Below are 16,071 nucleotides of genomic sequence, written 5' to 3'. Positions count from 1 at the left end.
CTTATTTTAAAGTTGCTAAGATGGAGAAACACTGGTTTAGCACAATATTCTCAGAAAAGAAATAGAAGTTCAGTTGTATAATTGATCCTTTTTTCAGATACGTAATTGAGCCTTTTATTTTGAATAGATAAGCAACAACGGATAAGCAATTTGAGTTCTTTTGATTTTTTAATTGCTTTAAATTTATTTTCAGTGTTTTGTAGGTTTAAAATTGTAAGCTGTTCACAGTTATTTGGCTGAAGTGATAGGAGGGGGTTTATAGAAATTGAATAAATAAATACAGTAAACTGGTAGCTTAACCTTTCCCTTGAGGTCACTTGCTGCACTGTTGATACAGGTGTCAAGCCTCCAACTAACATATCCCCAAAAATAAAGTCCAAGACATCCATCTTCCTTTTCAAATCCATTTTATTAGGCACACATTAAATTGGCAGGACGCAGTGTAATTCTGACTCTGAACCGGATCCGGAATTACACCCAATAAAAAGCAAAAGTTTGAAACTTCCCCCCTGAGTCACAGTCTCCAATCAATCCTCAGTCCAACACTGCAGTGACTCCAAACTCCACCTTCAGCCAGCTGCAGGCAGCTTCTTTCTTGCCATGGGAAAGGAATGCACAACATTCCACCCCGTTATCTTTTCACCCCCTTTGCAGCAGTTAGAAACTGGCGAGCCTGAGATAGTTTTAAAAGCAGCTACTACAAGCCCAAGAGAAAAATAGAGAAAAAAGAATACAAAGGCTACAATAAAATATGGCTACACATACGGTATGTCATCTTCAAGGTCAACAACAGGTTTCTGTGGTTTTGCTATTTCTTGCTCAACCATGTAAATCGGTGGAGGAAGTAAAAAAAAAGTCAAGATGACTCCTGTAACCACAGTTATAAAGCTCTGCCCCTTTCTATGGGCATCACAACACAGATAAAAAAGGGGAAGGGCTTTGATTGCATGGATGCTGGTCTGGCTTCCCTGCAACCCCCTGTAAGTTATGAGTAATTGATTTTACATAATGTGTTGAATTCTATAACTTGGCTGCCAGCACAGAATTGTTCACGTGGCATGTTATGATGTGTAACTTAAAATACATATCATGGCCTCATGGGATGGCCCATCAACCTTATCATGCTACACCGTGGTTGAACCACACACACTACAGTGCACGATTCCATTTTACCCTTCTCTGGTCTCTAATACTCCTTCCATGTTTATTGTTTTCCTTGGTTTAACTGGAAGCAATCCATTACAACACCAATTGGTCTCAATGTGATAAAGTAGAACAGGGGTGTCAAACTTGTGGTGCCACGTTGTCATCACATGATGTATCGCAGTGGTGAAATTCATTTTTTTTTTACTACCGATTCTGTGGGCGTGGGTTGGCGGGTGTGGCAGGGGAAATCTCCATTCCCAACTCACTCTGGGGCCAGCCAGAGGTGGTATTTGCTGGTTCTCCGAATTACTCAACATTTCCACTACTGGTTCTCCAGAACCTGTCAGAACCTGCTGAATTTCACCCCTAGCGTATCGTGACTCTCCTCTTCTCACTAGGTGTGGCCAGTGCGTGACGCATCCAGCCCACAGGCCACGAGTTTGACACCCCTGGAATAGAAGATTGACCTCAGGAATAAAAATAAATAAAATTCTGCAGAAGTCCAAGCCTTGATGTTGTTTAATAAGAGAAAACTGAAGCAGAAGCACTTTTCTGATTTGCTCCTGCTGATTGCCTTTAGTTATGGTCTTTAAGCTCAATTTGTCAGTTGTTTGTGAATTAGGCAAGCAGCTGATGTAGTGTGTTTGTTGGGAAGACTAAGGACCCACTTATTCTCAGCTGAGCTATTAGCTATTCCTCAGCATCTGCTCCATTCCATCATTATTATGTTAATACAGGAGATACCATGTGCTCTAGTCCCTCCTAATGAAGTAATCCCACATGAAATAATCTTTTCAGGAACAAGGTGCCTCTGCTTGGCTTCAAGGTTCTTTTGCAGCATGTTATTTTTTTTATGAGGATCTGATGTTATTCCTAATACCAAGGCATAGTTTCCAGACCTCCATCGTCTTAGCCTAACTAAAGATAAACGTGGAATGTCAGTTCAGAAAGATCTACATGAACTCCAGCATCAATTAGGGTGCTTCTCAAATGCAGCAGCAGCACCTAAAAAAAGATACTGTGGGAGATCCAGAAGAAACAAACATGAATTGCTGAGGAACAGGTGATAGGGAACACCAAATACAGTCCCACAAATAAGATATCTGAGCGTGGAAATGACAAATCATATTCATTTACAGCCTAGTAGTCATGTGTGTTCCTAGTAATTAAGATACATTTGGCTATCTAAGAATGAGCCAATGCTGCTTGCACAAAGAAGGAAGTGATTCTAAAATATCTGTGTCCTTAGATAATTTACAATTTTTATGGTAGGAGGAGTTGTTTTGATTGGGATATGTACGTATTTGCATGTTACTCTTGGTTCAAAATACTAAGTATTCTCTTGCTGTGTTAGAAACCCTTTTTATTGAGTGAGGTTTAGGATTTTGACTCAAGGTCCTGTTCTGATGAGACCATTACTCTCATGCCGGTCTCAGTAGCATACTTACTTCCCCTTGTCTTGTTTGTTAGCCTTTCATTTCAGAGACTGAGCATATATTTGCAATATTTTTTTAATGATGTTGAACTGCAGACTTTATTTGACAGATAGTCCTTCCAGACACACTTAGAAGCATTTTTCCTGTTCAGGTAGAGTTAATTAAAAAGGAAAAGACCCCAAGACTTTGCACTAGGGGAATGATGAGTCCAGAAAAATAACTGTGTTTTTACTGTAGCAGTGAAATGTAAAGCCATCAACTATCTCATCAATGGAGCGTCTGTTGCATTTGTGAATTTTTGTCCCTGCATCGCCAGTGATCTGCAGGGCTCCTGGACATATAATTCATGTTGTAGTCAGTGCTTGTCACAGACCGAGTGTTTCACTGGGGTTCAGTGTAATTGCTTGCATTTATCACTTTAATGGCCTAATGAAGGTGAGATGTAATTAGAAAGGTGTCAACTGGAATACGGAGTTTGTTCCTCAATTATCAGTACAGTGGGTTACTACTGTCACAGCACAATGGCAGTTATATAACTGATAATGTGAAGCAAAAAGGAACATCATAGGTGATGCAATGTGACAACTTTTCAACAAATGCCACTTTTTTTGTAACTAGCTTTCAACAAAATTTGCGGGTACAAAGCCTTACTTACAGCATACTAGAAAATTCTAAAATAGAGTCTTTCCATTTCCAGGTACAATGTCCAATGTACAATCACTCCAGAAGGAGATGATGCCATTGTGATCAGTAACTTGTAGATAACCCTTAATTGAGCCCCCAAATGGGTCTTTGTGTAAGAAAGCTTCTAACACATCTGACAATATTCATATGATTTATTTATTTATTTTTTGGTTCCATTCAGTCATGTCCAGTTCTCAGAAACTGCTTGACAAATTCTGCAGTTTTCTTGGCAAGGCTTTTTATAAGTGGTTTCGTTCTTTCCTAGGGCTGAGAGAAAATTAACGTCCCAAGATCACTCAGCTAACTTTGTGACTAAGGTAATACTACCGTAGATCTTACCGTTTCTAGTCTGGTGTCTTCACCACCACACCACCCTGACTCTCAGAAGAGTTTACAGTGGAACAAGTCTTGGCATAAAGTGACTTTCAGTTTCATTGTTTGTAGCACCTTTATTTCTAAACTGCAATTAAAATGTTTGCAAATGAAATGAATATTTGATTGGTGTTATTCTTTACTTTAAAATAGCACTTCTGGAACATTTTGAAGTGCTGTTCCAGAAAGCTAGGTGATTGATCGTTATTTAAGAGGGAAGGGTAAGTAATATAAAAAAGATTAAAGGTAAATGTGCTAGTCGTTCCCAACTTTAGGGACGGTGCTCATCTCAATTTCAAAGGCGAAGAGCCAGCATTGTCGGACCATGACAATCCATGGTCATGTGGCCGGCATAACTAAATGCCAAAGGTGCACGGAACGCTGTTACCTTCCCACCAAAGATGGTTCCTATTTTTCTTCTTGCATTTTTACCTGCTTTCAACTGCTAGGTTGGCAGAAGCTGGGACAAGTAACAGGAGCTCACTCTGTTACACGGTGCTAGGAATTCAAACCACTGAACTGCTGACCTTTCTGAACCACAAACTCAGTGTCTTAGCCACTGAGCCAACGCATTCCTATAAAGAAGATAATAGTCTTCCCCAATTAGATACATGCCATGTTTTCTGTCTGATGGGAGCAACAGGAGCAGAGTTCTGACTGAGCTACAGCAAAGTGGTCAGAGCAACTATGAGCATAACAATTCGAGGCAAAATTATTTTGGAAAACATTCACTGGTATGCCAGGTGGCCAGTTGGGGACAGCTCTACCCTTGGGAATAAACTCTATTTATCTATATAATTGGCCTTGATCTTCCAGGCTCTTCAAAAGGAGATTAAAACTTGGCCTTTGCCCTGCCATTTGGGTCAGGATGGGTAAAACAGCTGTTAGTGTCGTGATGTTAGCAGGATCACTCCCTTTCTTTTTACTGCTTCCACTTTCTCTTCATAGGCCAAGGATATCCACTGAGGTAATAGAAGAAGTCAGAATGGTGAGTGATATCTAGAAAAGGCATGTGGTTGGGCGCCTTTCTTGACTTTTCCCCTCCTCTTCCCAAGTTGTCCAGCTGGGAAGCCAGAGGCTATTATGGAACACTCTACAGTTCCCCTTAAACCTTTTTTTTTCCCTTTTGGGGAATTTTTTTTCAAACATTTTCTCCTCTCTCATTTTTGTTCTTGCCTTCACTTCTTCCGAACTGACTCTGCATATTATTATTTATTAAATTAAAATACTATTAAATATATTTTCTTCAGTGCAATTGGGAATGTTTAAAATGTTATTTTTGCCATTAGATCCTTTCAGCTTCTGTATTACTAGGACACAATCTTTCCTGACCTTATCTCTTCTAGCTTTACCAGAGGCTCATTTGTTAAGTACTCAATTTCCATTAACTTCAACTCTCCTTTATATTTCTCCTGACATATCAGTCCCTCATTTTTATGTAACAAAATGGGCAGAATCATGCTTTTACAGCACATACGAGCATTTTAGCTAAAACATTCATCCCTAGCAACCATCCAAATACTACCCACTTCCCTTCTACCAGCCAAACATATAACAAACTTTCTTTCTCACTCTCCTAATTTCTGAGTGACCTACTAAAGAACAGATATCTAATTTGCACATTCTCTGCCTGGCATAACACCACACCACATTTCCCAGACTCATTTGCTCATTTTCACTTCTTGTAGCCTTTCAATGTGAATTCTGCCAAACGCCTTCTCAGCCACACATCACCAAATCATCCGAGGGTGGGCTTGGCATTCAAACTTGTTCTCTTTTCCTTGCAGGGGGATAAAGTGACAGGCATGCTTTGAATCATTTGTCACAAACACAAACACAAAGAAGCACAACTAACCCACCAACATTTGCAGCCGTACTGTTTTTCAAGAACTTCCAATACTGAAATAATTAGGACTTACCTTTCAGCCAATTTTTTCCTTGGACAATAACATTTACAGCTCCTTCTTCATTTCATTTTTATTCACGATAATTTCATCACTTTTATTTTTAACTCCATTCACACTGCTGGATGTGCCTTAATTGGCGTTTTCGATCCATTTCAAAGTAATGTTTAATTTCCTCCAAAATTAGTCTGTATTTTCTTTACCTCTTTTAACCCCTTTTTAATATCTTTGATTATATTCTTTGCAACTTTTTTTACTATATGTATCATTCAATGTTTTTCTCTCATACTCATTGTTTTGTAGCAATTATTCTCTGCCATGCATTTTTCTTATCCACAGTTTTAGTTCATTTAATAATTTGATCAAACATCTTTTTTCATCCACCTTATTAGAATAACATCACCCCCTTCTACCACATTGTAACAGAATTCATATAATTCTGTTCCAAGCAACTTCCACAACCTCTTTCCTTATGTCCACTTCCATTCATTCTGTGTAGAGATTAATTTGTCTTCTAATGCTTTTAATACAAGATTCCTACTTTGTAATCTTTCGGGTATTCTATTTTTGCTTTCTTTTCTTTCATTCTTTCCTTTTTTCCATCTCATTTTATCCAAGATTCACCAAGAATACTACCAAATAATAACCTATTCAACATTTAGAACTAGTCAGTACTCGCATTTTCCTCATTTCTTTCATCATAAACAATCAAATCAATCATACCTTTGAGTATATTCCTTTTTCATGTGTATTCATGAATACACTTATTCTTTAATCAAGTATGTCAAACAAAAGTCATTTGCTAAACAAATACTCACCAATCACCAGTCTCGTTCATTCTTGTTTCTCCAAATGAGCTAATCTTAATTCCACTAATCCATTCATGGCACCCAACAAAATAATCACCCCGATCCTGAGTGCATTCATTTAGAATGCTGTGTATTTTCCCCCAGAGCAAATCTCTGATTCCATTGTTAGTATATGAATGTAATGTGCAACTATCAGCAAACTATGAATTCCTAAATTCATAGGCATTCTCAAAAGGACACAAATTCAATCTAACCGGGCCACAGTTGTAACCAGGTGAAGTCAAGGAAAGAAAGGGAATTCCTGGAAGCCTGGTTTTCTATCAATAAATCAATAAACAGACACATTGACATCTACCCAATCTACCAACCACTACAAACCATTTGCAAACAAATTGCCAAGCTTGGAGGTCAAATTCCTAGTGCTCTCTCTCTCTCTCTCTCCTTCCCTCCCTCCCCCTCTCTCTTTCTCTCTCTCTATATCATTTAATTTATTTTATTAAATTTATATGTCACCCATCTCACTAACAAGCAATGCCGAGAGGTTTACAGCATAACTTGATGATATTCCTGCACTGTGGCATTGATATGGTTTATAGCATAATCAAAATAAAGCATTAAAATGACAAATATTAACATTAAAATTATGTCTATTAATGTAATGGTGGGTGGATGGATGGATGGATGTAAAGATTTCCCTGCCCAGTCATGTCTGAGTCTAGGGTGTAGTGCTCATTTCCATTTCCTAACCGAGGGACCAGCATTGTCTGAAAATGTTCCCATGGTCATATACCATGGAAATATACATATGATTATATACTGAGATGCACATAATGCTGTTACCTTTCTATTGAAGGGGTACCTATTTATCTACTTGCATTTGCATGCTTTCAAATTTCTAGTTTGGCAGGAGGTAGGGCAGAACCCTGTCATGTGGTATATGAATCTTCCAATTTTCTAGTCAACAAGCCCAGCATCTAAATTGCTAGGTCACTGTGCCTCCTACATGTAATGGATGGATGGATGGATGTATGGATGGATGGATGTATGGATGGATGGATGGATGGATGGATGGATGGATGGATGGATGGATCAGTGGTGGGTTGCAGGCAGTACGCCCCGGTACGGGCGTACCAGAGCCTGCCCGGATCACCAGATACCATTCTGGTATGGTGCTCCAGAGATCCCACCCACCTGCCTGCATTCCTTACCTGTCTTTAAACGCTTCAGAGCTTCCGCACATGTGCATGGCGCGTAAAGCTCCTGTGTGACGCTCCGCCGAGCAGATGGAGCATCGCGGAAGCTTGAGAAAACATCATTGAATGGTAAGATGCAGGCACGCAGGGTGCACGTGTGTACACACGGCATACACATTCATGTGGAGGACGCCATGCCCCATTGCAACCAGGTTGCAATGGGATCCGGAACCTACCACTGGCATGTATGTATGTATGTATGTATGTATGTATGTATGTATGTATGTACGTACGTACGTACGTACGTACGTACGTACGTACGTACGTACGTACATTCTTCCCCTTTCTCTTATATTTGCAAACAAGCAACATATTTTTTTTCTTTCTTTCCTTTCATTCATTTAGACTCTTTAGCACTTGCCTGTCTCACATTTCAAGTCACAGTTTTTCATGTTACATTCATCACCAAGGGCAAGTTGTTCATTGTGGGAGAACAGGTAACAACAACCTTCAGTTGTTTATTTAACATCCTGTCTTTATTATTTTTTATAGCAACAACCTTGTGTGAGTTGGGCTAAGAATAACTGATTCAAAATCACCCAGCCAGTTTTTCATGTCTAAGGCAGAACTAGAATTCATGGTCTCCTAGTTTCTGGACAGCACTTTAAGCACAATACTAAACTAGCTTTTTAAAAATCTCCATTCTGTTTATTTACCTCAAGAAGTGTTGATGGGATGGCTGATGCCATTGCTTAAAAGAGATAGATGGGAGGACAGCCAAAGAGCTCAATAAAGTTGGACTTTCTGCCTCGTTGCTGTTTCTGAACATTCCTTCTAAGCAATAGCCAAGTCATAAATTAATTGACTTAGCTGCTTAAGGCAGGTGGGATCACAATGGTGGACTAGAGTGTTGAGTGGTGTCAAAGTTCTGGGTAAAAGTGCCCTTTATGCAATGGGTGGAAACTAATCAAGGAGAGAAACAACTTAGAATTGAGGACACATTTCCTGACAGTTAGAACAATTAATCAGTGGAACAGCTTTTTTCCAGAAGTTGTGAATGCCCCAACACTGGAAGTCTTTAAGAAGATGTTAGATAGCCATTTGTCTGGAACGGTACAGGGTTTCCTGCCTAGGCAGGAGGTTCGACTAGAAGACTTCCAAGGTCCCTTCCAACTCTGCTATTGTATTATTGTATTTGCATTAAGTGCTTAACAGATTAACAGAGTTGGAAGGGAGCTTGTAGGTTTTCTAGTCCAACCTCCCACCCAAGCAGGAGACCCTACCCCATTTCTGACAAATGGCAGTCCAATCTCTTCTTGAAAGCTTCCAGTGATGAAGCTCCCACAACTTCTGAAGGCAAACTGTTCCTTTTATACTTTACTTCTAGGGAAGAGACATTCCTCGATATATTCTCCAACTGAAGGAAATTTCTTTGTGCAAATTCATTTCTAGTTCCAGCACCCACAATTAGCAATGCATGTTTAACTGCTCCCTATTTTATTTTTTTTATCCCCCCTGGATAAAACACAACAAATGAACATTCCTCAACAGGAATGGTTTCTTTCTTATCTCAAAGGACATGGCTTTGGGGTGTTATGGCTACTGACCATTGCCCTCCTAATACATTTATGTATTTTCAAGGTTACATAGAGAAAACACAGAAGTCCCCAAGAGATAAACCACAATATTAGGAGAAGAAACTGTTTCCAAATTGCAAATTCTCCTCCCATGGTGTTACGGTTTACTGTTCTCCAAATCAATATACTCAGTGACAGAATACATGCTTTGCATAGAAATGATCCCAGATCTCTCTAGTAAGGCTGGAGAAATCTGTAACAGAATGCTGGGGGGGAAAAGAGCCACCTGAGTCAAATGTAGATTAATGGGGTGACTCAGTCTATGGCCACTTTCTAGCTCCTTGTGTGAGAAGAGAGAATGACTATAAGGCAGTGGGTAGGGTGGCATCAAGTTGCTTGAAGGATCAGTGTTTGCAGTGTGAGTTTTGTCTCAGCTGACTGAGAATACACTGGTATTGCTTTGTAGAGAACTGGCTCCATGAATGATATTGTTTAGTTAAATTGGAAGGTTATGTAATGATAGTGATGTGTTGTGGCTCAGCAGGAGCCGTTGGAGCTGCTACCAGACTCTGACAGCAAGAGGTCCTATGAGTCGGCCCTGGAGGATGCGGAGGACCCTGGACAGGGTTCCGACTCTGAGCAGGGCACAGAGAGACTGGTTGGTGATCATGTGGCACCTGAGCCTTGGATAGTGGGAAGGAGACAAGAGAGAATGATCCAGAAACCACCTGTGAGTTGTTCCGGGATGCATGCCATCGAAGGGCTACTCGGTGTCAAGAACAACTACGTAATTAAAGGAGGTAATTACGCTCAGCTGTTGCTCATTAAGATCCTCTCCTGATTATAAAAGAGACTGCTTGTGCCACGCCCTTCTTGCAGAAGTCAACATTAAGGACTAACGAGAAAGAAACTTGACAGGCTGGATTGCTGCCAGAGTTTGTTTGCTTTGCTGCCAAGGTTTGTAGGACTTGCTGCCAGAGTGGTTATCTCTTTGTTTATTTTGGGCTTGCAGCCAACGAGAGTCTGGACTGATTAAAAAACATTCTCATTTACATTTGTCTTGGCTTTCGTTCCTGGACAGAGGAGGAGGGGGTCAGAACAGTAATGGTTGCTGAGAAAGTGAAGTGAATGGCAACAGTTAATCTGTAATGATATAATGAATGTAAAGATTATGGCTGGCTCAATTCTAAATTATCAGTGCAGAAGGTGTGGATCATGTTTAGACTACATTTTTTTTCCTTTGATCTACCAGTACCAGTATCAGACCAGCCTTAAAAAAAAAACACTGCAATTGGGACTTCAGAAAAAGAAAATAGTGTGAGGGCATCAAAGAAACAAATGCTCCCAAGTGATTAAAAAAACCAAGAAGCTTCCAAAGACAGCCCTTTGACCTAGGGAAAATCCAAGCTGATCCATATGAGATTGAAGCTCCAAAACAAGAACCAGTCATATTTATACAGAAGCAGATTATCAAATGAGATTTCTGTTTGGCCATTTAGTTCGTCCGGGAATCTGTGTGTTGGGCAGAAATAAATATGTGCTGAACAGCTTGTACCCAGGGAGCCTAAAGCAAGATTAGGAGTATCAGACGTAATGATTTCCAGCAGGACAACTAGATTATATCCTGGAAGTAGATGCTGCTTATTGTCAATATTGTCTCCACATGAAAGCTCCATCCCATTAATGTTCAGTGTTAACAACATGACCAGTCAGGATGAAATCTCTTTTCTGCATTGCACCAGGCCTCCCTGTAGAAAAAAAGACATAGCCAGCCTCAGAAAATTTACTCCATTCTCTGCACAGGGGTGCAATGTCAAACTTGGTCTCTATAGATTGGATGAAAAAACCTTGTGAACAGCATCTGGCTCAGAGGCCATGAGTTCCCCATTTTTGACCTATAAACAAATATAGATCATGCCATTTACATAATATTTGAAAAAGAATAGCCATATTTTTACTTGGTGCTTTAAAGATGAAGTAGATGCCTTTCTTGCATAGTTTTAAAAAAGTTGCATGAACCCTAACATATTCCATTCCAATGAAATTTGAAATGTTGAGTTCCTTTGGCAAATTGTCCTGAATGACATTGTGGATGACATTAGACTATTGTAATAGGAGGAGGAGGAGGAAGAAGAATAAAAATATCCTTGCTGTTGCTACTGTCTGTTTTCTGTCCTGTGTTTCCCAGATCCACTTTCAAATGTTTACAAACCAGCCAGTCATATTTCAGGGAATCACCAAGCATCTTGCTAGTGTACCCAGTTGGAAGTGATGGTTGATCATAATGTTTCATAGCTACATAAAATCTGCCTACAATGAATTTCATAGGATATTTAAGTGTTGTGCAATGAGCTATTTACTTTTATATTCTAACAAAGCTGCCAATCATTTTATAGGATGAGCTCAGGCTACTGATGTTTTGATTTGAAACTTGAGCATAGTTTTCCTTGAATAATTAGTCTTATCAATGCCTTTTGCTGCACTCATAAAAGGACTGGGAACAATCTATTCTAGTGGTCGAGATGATCAGTAATGCTGTCAGTATCATGACAGGTGTATGTTATTGATGTGTCACATTGTCTTCTCCATGTTAAGTAAAGTGCCACTAGTTTTAACAATTCTATGATTATGACTACTTCCCACACACTGGCCATATTCCGTACCACCTTCTATATCCTAAAGATTGGGATCCAATGGTAAGCTGTGTAGCAAAAATCCATTATTTGGTGTCATACTAGCCTTTCAATGTGATTTAGTGCAGAAGAGCCGAGGTGGCTCAGTGGCTAAATGCAGCACTGCAGGCTACTTCAGCTGACTGCAGTTCAGCAGTTCGGCTGTTCAAATCTCACCAGCTCAGGGTTGACTCAGCCTTCCATCCTTCCGAGGTGGGTAAAATGAGGACCCGGATTGTTGTTGGCGGCAATATGCTGACTCTGTAAACCGCTTAGAGAGGGCTGAAAGCCCTATGAAGCGGTATATAAGTCTAACTATTGCTATAAGAAGGAGGTTGTTGACTTCATAGAGTAGCTATCACTATTCAAAGCAGCCATTATTGTTTAAAGACAATCCAATTTCGCATAGCAAAGATAACTCAGGTCATTTAAATTCTGATTTTAGAACTTTGCCTCATTAAATAAAAATGCAGTTAGTTGACTGACTGAAACTATGGAACTTTGTAAATCTTGTGTTCCAGCAATCCTTTGAGCCATAGATTGCCTGCCTTGCATCTAGCAGCTGATACTCTCTGTTTTGCTGCTTCATGGTTTTTCTCCTGAAAATAATGAGCAACTTATTTTGCAACATCATATATATAAATTTTGCCTTGTAGATAGAAAGTCTGCTTTATGGATTAGATACTGTAATTACTAGTGTCTTTAAAATGAAATAATTTGAAAGGAACCAAAGTTTTGCTCACTGTTGGGCATAATGGTAGGGTTTAAAACAATATAATGAGGAATTTTTTTTTGCCTAGGATAGAATTTGCAATAAAAGCTCACGAAGTCCAACAAAAAAGAGTTTCAGGATTTGTGTTCCCCCGGCACCATCTTGGCTGCTTGGCTGCATAAACACATACGTTGTTCAATGACTGTGGAGAAATAATGACTTTCCATTTAAACTGTGGAGCATTCTGCTTAATAATAAATACTCTGCTGACATTGTTAAATGATAGTTTGGTTCTAATAAACCCCATGTTGATCTGTGTGTTGGTTAAAGTGGGTGATTCATCTTCCAGGGCTGCTAAAACTATAGCAAGGATTATAAAGATGACATGAATTAAGCATCTAAAAAGCAGCTTCCCTCCTGCTAGGTTGCCTGTTTTTAAAACCATCAGAAAATATTGGCCATTTATTTAGTCACTGCTTCCCATTATTAGCTAACTCCACTGCTCATCGGGTAAGGAATTTTGCGATGTACTGTTTATTGAAACCACGCAGTAAAGGCTCTACCTTACTATCCTTTTCTCTCTTGTGTTTAAGTTGAACCAACTACAATACTATCGTCTTCCCAGTGGCTTGTGTAACAGCTGTTCTGCTTTGTTACATCTGGATGGTCTCTTACCTTTGCAAGCAGCAAATGAAGGTTGGTAAAAAGATGGACAGTATCCAACAGTTTGTAATAGTTGGATTTACACTTCCTAATTCTTAGTGTGGCCACAAGACATAAAAAAATAAATCCCACAGTGAGTGCTACCTTTCAGGCTGATCTGACTATGAAGAGCTGCTATGAAAGAGTCATATGCAGCAAAATTGGTGAAAAATGACTGCTGAACTGACATCTCATAAAGGGAAATTCATTAATCTATTGAGTGTGCTTATTTATACATGAACTTCTAAATTCAAGGGTGTAGATGTTTTCATATGTTGCGACTTGGAGTATGAATATCTATTTCTGAATTATGTATTGAACATACATTTTTCAATGAATGCTCATCCTTTTTTATTTTTAGCAAAAACTTTCCCTAAACTAGTAATCATAAACTGTTCAGGTTTTCTTTTCTGGTTAGTTGACCACCATACTTATGGATATTAGCAAAAATTACCTTTCCAAAGTAGAATACATTTTGCTAGTCATATAGAAGTCTCAGAAAGCTTTCATTTTATTCACATGCTTCTAGGGTTGCTAAAGCTGAAGAAAACTCAATTTCTTTCTTTCTTTGTAAATGACTGTTGAAAGAGGAAATCTAATTATCTTAAAATCTAATTATAGTTCCAGTTACCTGCAACAAAGGGGTGGGAGATGGCTCCATCAAATTGATTACAGAAGCCATGTTCAGCGTCCTGCTCATTAAAATTCACTGTCCAAGGAATTCACCATCACGTTAGTAACTTTCTTTTAAGGAACACTTCATTTTTGTTTCCCTGAGTTTTGCATTATCGGAGGCAGGAGACAAGCTGATGCCCCCCAATATTTGAAGCATCAATCATTAGCTCAAAAGAGCATGGCCAACATCCTGTGTAATTCAAAAACTAGATTGTTTCCAGTCCTTATATGAGTGCAGCAAGATGCTTTGAGATGATGTTACTCAAGGAAACCGCTACTCAGGTTTCAAATCAAAACATTAATACCCTAAGTTCATCCTGTAAAATGATTGGCAGTATCTTTAGGATATAAAAGTAAATAGCTCATTGCACAACATTTAAGTGCCTCATGAAATTCATTGTTGGACAATTTTATGTGGCTATTAATATGAGATCATTAAAAAGATTACATTAATTTGTAAGTGATAGCTTTACAAATGCATATTGCCACAAAAACTAGAAATAATCCTTTGGTGCAATATACTGTATCTCTATTATGTATTCCTAAGTATCAGTTTCTTAGTGCTTGCTGACCTGGCATTATCTAAATCATAATATAATTCTGAGCTTTCTTGCAGAATTTGTGTTGACTGCAATTAGACCAAGCTATTGAATGAGCCTATCTTGGCACTGCTGGTTGCATGTTCCGAGTTATCCCGAGAGCAATGTTTTATTTTTGTTTTAAATTTTCACTGTTTTTCATTGATTGTAAAGACATCACAAGTCAAATGAATGGGCAAAGAAAGAAACATAGGCATTGCATCACACAGAATAACTCAGTCATTATGAGTTACCCCACAAGCAATATCAACAACAAACCATGGATAAATACAGTCATATCTCAGTACTCAACTGCTTTAAAACTCACCACATTGGGTGCTTAAAGCATTTTGATATGAAAATTTTGTCTCAGTACTTATCATTTGTTTGATACTCAACACACAAGGTAGAATCTCTGAGTGTCAGCTGCCTTGTGACTCACAACCCTTTCCAGCCAAAACAAAGGGTCACTTGTTAAATATTGTGGCTTCTTTGATATAATTTTTAGTACCCCTTGGAACCAATTAACAAATATCAAGGTACCACTGTATATGTATCAGCTCAGTTGTGCCTTCTCCATGCCTATGGAATGCCCTTTATTCTTGAGATCTGGCAGGCTCCTTTTGGTTTAACATTTTGGGAAGCTGTGAAGATCAGGATTTTCCTCTGGGATAGTATAGGATGAAGCTGGAGTTGGAAGAAAGTGTTATGGGTTGGGTTCTGACCCCCCGGCCTGTGAATAAACCAGAACACAGGCTTGGCTGTTTGCCATTGTTTAATTTACTGAGATAATGAATCCTTTGGCTGAGGGCCCAGGCAACTCATGTTCAATAGAGTATCTCTGCAGCAACCCAGATAGTTCAAATGAACAGACACGGCTAGAATATACATTTTCTTAACTACTAATTTGAACGATTGTTTCCTGCAAATGTCCCCTCCCAATGCCTCACCTATAATCTTTCTTGGGAGGGACCAATCCACAATCACCTGTGCTTAATCATCTTCTGTGGGTCTGCCTACAGAGTTGCTGTTTCCGTTTCTCAGCTCTTCTCAATCTAGCATCAGGGACAAACTGCCTTTGATCCTCCCCACTGCTCCATGCCTCAGGCGCTGCCTGGTGGCCATCCAGCTTCTCTGGTCCCTGCTTTTAGTCTGAACCCTGCCCAGGGTCCTCCACATCGTCCAGGGCAGACTCATATGGTTCCTTGCTATCCATCAGCAGCTCAACCGGATCCTGCTGGGCCACAACAGAGTTGTATCAAGGGAGTTTGGTTTTGGTGCTAGGTTTTTCTGTTTTCATTATTTCATTATTATTTGTATGATGATGTCTTTATATTATGGTTATGGGCCACCCAAAATTCTGGTTTTAAAATTGATGGCCATACAAATATTTTAAATAAATAAATGATCAACAACAGAGTGCTGTGTCACGTGGACCTCTCTTTTGATTTGTTATGCCTTGATTCTAATTTGGCACTTGAAATTAATTGTATTGGGTAAAGCATTGTCTTTTTACAGCTACAATATGCTTAACGTAAGTCTGCCTTTGAGGACAATGGTTGTGTTCATATGTACACTGAACTATATAGTGCCAAACCCTTAACATGTTGG

The sequence above is a fragment of the Thamnophis sirtalis genome, unplaced genomic scaffold (assembly GCF_051295495.1).
Source record: "Thamnophis sirtalis isolate CommonGarterSnake01/CBP01778 unplaced genomic scaffold, rThaSir2_p1.2 scaffold_6, whole genome shotgun sequence".
Classification (NCBI taxonomy): domain Eukaryota; kingdom Metazoa; phylum Chordata; class Lepidosauria; order Squamata; family Natricidae; genus Thamnophis; species Thamnophis sirtalis.
The sequence above is the reverse complement of the archived record's forward strand: the minus strand, read 5'-3'. Positions refer to the sequence as shown.